Genomic DNA, 8,689 nt, shown 5'->3' on the forward strand with positions numbered 1-8,689 from the left:
ATACTACTTGGGTGAGCTTGTATATCCTCCTTGACAAAGGGTGGCTCAATTTGTTGGCAACACTAGCAACCGGTCCACCTCCCATCATAGGCTATAGTTCATCGACAGAGAGGCTAATACCCCGCTGTGCAAATTTGAGAACAAACGTCCATCACTCTACAGCAACCCGTCACAAAGGAAAGAGAAACTCCAGATCGCCTAGCCCGGCACATTACGTAGAAGCTAGTAAAGGTGATGAAGCCGGTGGTGTTGGGCCATAGGCAGGTGGTGGATTAGCCACAGGGGTTGTCTCCTCATTGTCTTCCACATCCCAGAGAAATGAAGCATAGGATGCCATGACATAATTACACATAAATAAAACTCATAATTGTACACATGTATGCCTGCAAGCAAAAAACAGTAAAGAATAGATTTCCTTTTATTTTCTACACACACACACACACACACACACACAAGAACACCATACATGGCACACATGCATCGTTCCAGAGTTGCTTACATGCAACATTGCAAATTTGCAGTCGGCCCCTGCTCATGATCACATCATGCATATAGATGAGACTGTAAAAATATGTCCCATTTAGTTGGACTAAGAAACTAACCAGTCGTTTGGTGCCGCCTGCACAGCTTGACCATAGTAAGCTTCAGCCCGCTCTTGATCTCTATTTACATCCCACTGCAACTTTGCATACTTTGAAAGAACCTCACCGTCACTTGGATCCGCCAAAATTGCCCGTTCATAGTACTCTTCGGCCTTCTTCACCTCACCTTTTTGCAAAAAGATATGCCATTAAAGCTCTAACATACAAAGTACATCCCAAGCGTTTCAACCCTTGCTCATCAAGTTTGCAAGAGTAATTGTGTTTCATACTCAAAGTGCATCTATAGTCGATTAAGATCTCTGTGTCTATACCGACAACACTCATAAACGCATGTTCCATGCTTTTTTCTCATCAACAATGTGGGAATAATTAATCCACATCATCACACAGTTGTCATCCTAGTAGGCACAACGGCCCGCATACCCATGAATCTGTAAGTGCCTCCTCACGTGTATATAACTGCACACCTCGTAATCAATAATAACACATTGCCTTGGCTAACGCCTTGTATCTAACTCACGCCTCTGGGTGTGTTCTCTCTCTCCCTCTCTCTCTCTCTATCCCTTCCTCTCACATGGTATCATCGCAGCAGGCGACCCTGGCTGCCCTGTACCAAACCCCACCATGCCTTCTGCGCATACCTTGCAGCTATGGCGAAGAGCCTCATGGCTGGCTCTCCTACGGCAAGCATGCCATGCCTCCTGCTTCGCAACCCCTGCTACCATCATTGAAATTTTCCTTGGGAACTTGGATGCAAACCCTGCTGCTGCTGCAGACGAAGACTCTCATGTAGATGACGACCATGATAGAGAAGCAGATGTTGCTTCCGCTAGTGCTACCACCCCTGAAGTTTCTGAAGGAGTACGAGCGGAAGTGCGACGCAAGAGAGAGTGCGAGAAGAAGAGCACGACGATATGGTGAACTCGCTCTACTGTAATGTGTAGAGCATAGTGAGTTCTTATTAGGTTTTTACAAAAGAATATGCGTACATACCTGGCGGCCTGCCCACTTACCTCGGCGACCACATTGGGCTTTATACCCCAACAACCTCCCACTTAAAGTCCAATGTGGTACTTTAAGTGTGAGAGAAGCTACTATACAAGCTAATATACAAGAGATGTAGAGAAGTGATGTACTACACTACACCTAACTGCTTGCGAAAATGCGCAAAGCTCTCTGAGGGAAGTCCTTTTGTAAGTAGATCAGCATGATTTTCTGTGGTGTGAACTTTGACAAGCTGAAGTTGCTTATCCTCGAGCATTTCCCTGATGAAATGATACTTCACATCCACATGCTTTGTCTTTGAGTGATAAACTGGATTGCGAGCCAATTGTATAGCACTTTGACTATCACAATATAGCACAGGCATCTCTTCTTTGATTCCCAAATCTGTTACTAGTCGATTAAGCCAAATTGATTCTTTGCATGCCTCTGATGCTGCAACATATTCAGCCTCTGTAGTAGACTGAGTAACACAATCTTGTAATCTAGAACGCCATGATACTGCTCCACCAGCCAATGTAAATACATACCCTGACGTAGACCTTCGGTTGTCTAAGTCACCTGCATAATCTGAGTCTGTAAAACCCTTTACACTTAGCTCCTGACTCCCATAGCATATACGCATACTCTTTGTAGCTTTCAGGTATCTCAATATTCCTTTCACTGCCTCCCAATGTTTCTTGCCTGGGTTTGACATGTATCGACTTACTACTCCCACTGCAAATGCAATGTCTGGGCGAGTAGCAATCATTGCATACATCAAACTACCCACTGCAGACGCATATGGAATCTTATCCATTTCAGCCTTTTCTTCCTCAGACACAGGACAATCTTGTTTGCTAAGTTTCACATATGGTGGCAATGGAACACTCAATGCCTTTCCCTTCTCCATATTGAAACGTTGCAAAACTTTGTCAATATACTCTGTTTGAGATAACCAAATCAACTTCTTTGATCTGTCTCTCTCAATGCGCATACCAAGTATATGACTTGCCTCACCCATGTCTTTCATGTCAAACGATTTTTCCATCTTTGACTTCAAAGCTGAAATTTCTTCCAAGTGCTTGCCAGCAATCAACATGTCATCCACATACAAAATAAGGATCAGCCAACTGCCATCCTTAGCCTTCTTTGTATATAGACAGTGATCGAACTCACTACGTTTGTAGCCTTGAGAAGTCATAAACTTGTGGAATTTATGGTACCATGCCCTCGGTGATTGTTTTAAGCCATAAAGACTCTTTAACAATTGGCATACCCAATCTTCCTTGCCTTTCTCAACAAACCCTTCTGGCTGCTGCATGTAAATTTCCACATCTAAATCACCATGCAAGAATGCTGTCTTGACATCCATTTGGTGCAACACCAAATCTAATACGGCAACCAATGCAAGAAAGCATCTCAATGTAGTCATCTTGACCACCGGAGAGAAGACTTCATCAAAGTCAATGCCTTGTTCTTACTTAAAGCCCTTGGCAACAAGCCTTGCTTTGTACTTTGGCTGACTATCATGAGCGGTGATCTTATACCTGTAAACCCATTTACAGGGTAGAGCCTTTTTGCCCCGTGGTAATTTAACTAGATTCTATGTCTGGTTTTTATGCAGAGCTGTCATCTCTGACTGCATGGCCAATTGCCAATTCCCTGAGTCCTTCATTTGCACTGCTTCCTTGTAACATGAAGGCTCATTGCAATCAGTCAACATGACATAATTCATACATGGAAAAAACCTATCAGGAGGTCGTGTGACACGTCCAGATCTACGCACAATAGGTGGCTCAGGCTCAGCCACAACCTGTGGTTCCACTCTATCCTGTCCTTGCTCCTCTTGAGCCCTGACATTTTGTCTTGCACGTGCAGGTCCATCTTCTTGGAAGACAACTCTTCTAATCTCCTCAACCCTCTCTGGTTTAGAATGATATTTGGATTCATTAAAGTGAACATCATTGCTGCGGACAACCTTTCTGGATTCGGGATCCCAAAGTCTGTACCCCATCACACCAGAATTACCATAGCCTAGAAAGATGCACTTTCTACTCTTTGGCTCAAGTTTGTTCCTAAATTCCTTTGGAATGTGAGTATATGCCTCACAGCCAAAGACTCTGAGATGCTTGTATGAGGGCACCTTGCCTGACCATACCATCTCTGGCACTGAATCCTTCTGCAAAACCTTGCTAGGAGATCTATTTACAAGATGAACAGCTGTTGATACAGCTTCAGCCCAAAACCCATTTGGCATCTGTGCATTAGACAACATACTTCTGACCTTCTCTTGTATGGTCCTATTCATCCTCTCAGCAACACCATTTTGAGGAGGATTGTAAGGAGCAGTAAGTTCACGTTTTATACCTTTTGACTCACAAAAGTCCTGAAAGGCCTTTGAAACATACTCTCCACCATTGTCAGTGCGTAAGCATTTAAGCTTCTTGCCACTCTGATTCTCCACAAGTGTCACAAACGTTTTGAAAACACTAAACGCTTCATCCTTGTGCTTGAGAAAGTAAACCCATACTTTCCTCGAGTAATCATCTATAAATGTCATAAAGTAAGAAGCTCCCCCTAGAGATAGGTTAGGCATAGGTCCACACAAATCACTATGAACAAGTGCCAACTGTGTATCTCTTCTACTGCTTCTATGCTTATGTGGCTGCTGTGTTTGCTTACCATACAGACAATGTTCACAAAATTCAAAATCATTAAATGAAAAGCCAGGCAAATAACCAGAACGAGACAAGGTTTCCATTCCCTTCTTGGACATATGTCCTAACCGGCTATGCCACAAAGAAACATTCGGCTGCTCGGTTACATTGATTACATTTTTAGAGACATTTGATACATAAATCATGTAAAGTCCTCTGGACTTTACTCCATGTGCTACTGTCATAGAACCCTTGGATATCTTCACATGTTCTGTCTAAAAGTGGTGACGTAGCTAGCATCATCAAGTAAACCTGTGCTAATCAAGCTCTTTGTAATTGCGGGAACATGTCTCACATTCTTCAGCGTGAAAGAAGAGCTATTTTGAAACTTCAATTGAACATCTCCAACACCTAAGATCTCACATGTCTGCCCATTGCCTAGCCGAACATGATCTTTAGTGGTCACATATGAGGTAAACCACTCCTTGTTTGGAGACACATGAAGTGATGCCCCTGAGTCTATAATCCAGTCACTCAGTGCATTTCCATCAGATGCTGTAAGAAGAGCTCAGTCCATTGTATTCTTCAAGAAGTAGATGTCTCCTGACACTAGACTGTCATCCTCTGCAACACTGTTTGTCACATTTATTTCTTGAATCTTCACTGAGGACTTGTTCTGCTCACCATGGTCTTCAGCTTTCTCTTTGACTTTTTCTGCTTTCCATTCTCTGCAGTCTCTTTTCATGTGACCCTTCTTGCCACAATGGTAGCATTCTATGTCACTCTTTCCTTTAGCACTGCGGGACCTTCTACGAGACTGATTCCTCTTTCCACCTTTGTACTTTTCTTTGGTCCTTCCCCTAACAACTAAGGCTGTTCCTTTGCCTTTGTCCATTTTCTTTCTATTGGTTTCTTCAGTAAGCAGACTTCCTTCTACACCTGCTATGTTCAAACCATCTGGAGGTGCAGAATTACTCAAAGCTGTGCGAAAAGTGTCCCAACTTTCTGGCAATGTGATCAACAGGAACATAGCTCTAACAGGTTCATCAAACTTGACACCTTGAGTTGACAACTGACTATAGATTGTGTTGAATTCATTCAGATGATTGGACATAGGTGTCCCTTCTTTCATCTTCAAGTCAACAAGCTTCTTAAGCCAGTATACCTGTGAAGCTGCACTCTGCTTCTCATAAAGATCACTCAGCTTTAACCATGCTTGATAAGCTGAAATCTCGTCTGCTACATTGAAGTAAACGCTTTCTGCCAAAGTCAGCATAATGATAGAAAGTGCCAATTCATCCATTTCGCTCCATTCATCTTTGTCCATATCTTCTGGTTTTATCCCCTTGAGCTTTATAGGTTTTATCTGCTTCTTTTGTACCAACATGTGCCAAATCTGCTTCTTCCACAATGGGAAATTGGTTCCATCCAGCTTCTTGATATTGTAAAGAGCAGTGTCCTATGATCCAGCCATAGCTATGCTTCACAGTGGTTTACTTTCCTGGGAAAATTCGGCAGAGTTTCCTCTGTAAACTGACCTCTGAACCAATATCAACCTGTCAAATGAACCAAGAAAGCTTCAGATTCTGCATAAATTTTGGCAGAGTCTCCTTTGTAAAATGGCTCTGGTGTACTCAAAAAACAGACCAAAAACAGCTCAAAAAACACTGTCTCTCTAACACTGTAAGATGCGGGTAAACCTGTCCTGCACCTGTACTGTCTCTCACTGTCCTGTCACTGTCCTGTAAGCATAGACTGCGACAATGCCTCAACGACAGTAAAGCAAAGATGCAATCCCAACTGTCTAACTCACAGTCAATACATCCTAGCTGCCTATCTAAGGGTGCTCGAGGGATCGCTCCAAGACCTGTATCACCGAAAGGATCTCAACATTCGAGAATCCCCCAGCTCAATAAAACCTCACTCGACCCTCAAAAAAGGCTGCAGTAAATCTGACAGTACATAGACTTCCCACAAAGTCATACATCCACAAATTTCCCACTGTATACTGTAACCGCTGCGGCGGTTGTTTGCTGCGTGACTCACAGCCTGCAAACCCTCAACAGACATACATCATCTCTGATAATACATCCCATGTGGAAGTACCTGCAATGTAAGGATGAAATCTGGAATATCAAGCAGCAAACACAAGCTACCTGATGAACTAGTGGATGTCGCCTATAGTCTGTGTGTAGATGCGCCCGTGTCGTATGTGACACGCCTCCAAGAACTGTGAGCCATCCTTCGATGTGTAGACAACCACAAATCAGCACTCTGGGAGTGTCGATATCCTCAGCACCTGCAGTCGTAGGCCGAAAACCCCAAATTTGCAGAGTCGAATCTGCACCCGCCGAGACCACGTAGTCGAAAATGGCCTGCGCAGACCTTTGTTGAAGCCGAACGGTGGCCGAGATTTGGGGCCGTGTCTTCACCTGTTAAATTTCAGTCCAATCTGAGTTGGTGACTCTAGCCTCCTGCAGTGCTGCCCCGAGCCTCGATCTGAGCTCTAATACCAGTTGAAGGAGTATGAGCGGAAGTGCGACGCGAGAGAGAGAGCGAGAAGAAGAGCACGACGATATGGTGAACTCGCTCTACTGTAATGTGTAGAGCAGAGTGAGTTCTTATTAGGTTTTTACAAAAGAATATGTGTACATACCTGGCGGCCCGCCCACTTACCTGGGCGACCACATTGGGCTTTATACCCCAACAGTTTCTATTAATGCGGACCCTGCTGTGGTTCAACCTTCCCAAGCCCCATCTCTTTCTGGCGTTGCCTAGCCATTATGCCATGCTCATGCTGCACCCAATCTCGTCGTTGCCGCATGCGATGCTAAGGCAGCACCCAGCCTTGCCATGCATTCAACCTTGTCCTGTAGTGGCTGTGGCCACGAATCAGAAGATCCACTATCTTCCTTTGCCTCACTCATGGCTTCCGGCACAGCCCTCAATGCTCCTGACAAGGATACTCTTGCTTCCGCGGTTACTGCAAGTGTAGCCATCATAGCAAGCATGGTCGTTGTTGCGAACCTCGCTTCCCCTATCCAGAAGCTACTTGGTCATTCACAACCCATCAATGGCCAGAATCCTGCACCTGCTGCAACATTGTACTCTTGCAATGAGACCCCTCCGTGCTCGGTGCCCTTCAAGAACCCAAAATTGCCACTTCGGTCATACCCTCTTCCATACAAGGGCGGCAATATACAGGCCAACTGGCGCCCAAGCTTTCCTCTCAAGAAGCCCACTCTTTCTGTGGCAATCCCTCACATGCCCACATAAAAGCCTCCATTGGGCGTCTGTACCCATCCAACACGCCATGAACCTGATGCTACACAGCCAGCAAACCCCGCTCTTATTGCTCCCAATTTTGCAATTGGTAGAGCCATTTGTGCAAGTTTTGAAGGTTGTCCTTCTGCACACACACAGCCGCTCATGGCTGACGACGCGAATGCGGATGACACCGCCATTCAAGCTTTCCTTGAGAGCCTTGCTACTGCTGAAGAACCTGCTTTGGTTAAATCCATCCATTAACGGCCCCTTGAAGTTGCTACCCATCAAGCTGCAAGTCATGCTCCTGAAGCCCCTCAACAACTTGTTCTCGAGGCAGCCATGCCTACATTCTTTCAAGGCTGCCCCGTTTGTTGCTGCCATCCGGTTGAGGCATTCCAGTCCTCACGTCGATGATCTTGCACCAACTGTCCCTTTCGTTGGCCCCAAACACCAATTTGATCCATCCCTTGGAGCCTCTTTCTATGCAGAAAACTCTACGCCACCATTGAAGTCTCTTTCGTGCCTTGAAGCTTGCGTGACTTGAAGCTTGCGTGACGTCCTCTCTCTCTCTCTCTCTCTCTCTCTCTCTCTCTCTCTCTCTCTCTGCCACAGTGGTAGTGCCCTCGTGATGAGACCCGATGGAGCGTAAACTGTATTGAATGTAGGTTGACATCTCACCCCCTGCAAACTGCACACGCAAGACTAGACATTTGCAACTACAACATATGTGCTGCTCTCTCTCTCTCTCTCTCTCTCTCTCTCTCTCTCTCTCTCAATGACACAGACGTGTTGAACGCAATACTACACAACTCCCATCGCGAGCACCTGCAGCAGCGAAGGATTTTACAAACAACATCCACGTGGACGGCATGCGTTAAAGGACGCCTAACCTGACCCAATACTAGGGCCTTTCTTTAGCAGGCCAATAATACTTCACAGAGTCACAAGCATCTTAGGATCAATAAGGGAGATGGATGTTTTTGAACTAATTTTTGAAGCAACAAGACCACTTATATACAACAAGCTCCCTTGCCTTTCTCAACTGTTCACTATGTCTTAAAGCTAAGCTACTATCACATCTATCAAATGGATTTGACACATTTAGACACATGCAACAGGTGACATCAAATTCAAAGGGATTAATGAGCTACTGGACAAGTGTGTGTTGATGGTCTAGGG

The 8,689-nt window shown here is 44.9% G+C and overlaps 1 pseudogene; it reads left to right on the forward strand.

The window, feature by feature from the left end:
* Positions 1-7,096: 7,096 nt before the first annotated feature.
* Positions 7,097-7,771, forward strand: LOC147441296 (uncharacterized; annotated as a pseudogene).
* The last annotated feature ends 918 nt before the right edge of the window (positions 7,772-8,689 follow it).

This window comes from Adiantum capillus-veneris, chromosome 15 (genome assembly GCF_014529385.1).
Source record: "Adiantum capillus-veneris isolate H3 chromosome 15, ASM1452938v2, whole genome shotgun sequence".
Taxonomy (NCBI): Eukaryota; Viridiplantae; Streptophyta; class Polypodiopsida; order Polypodiales; family Pteridaceae; genus Adiantum; species Adiantum capillus-veneris.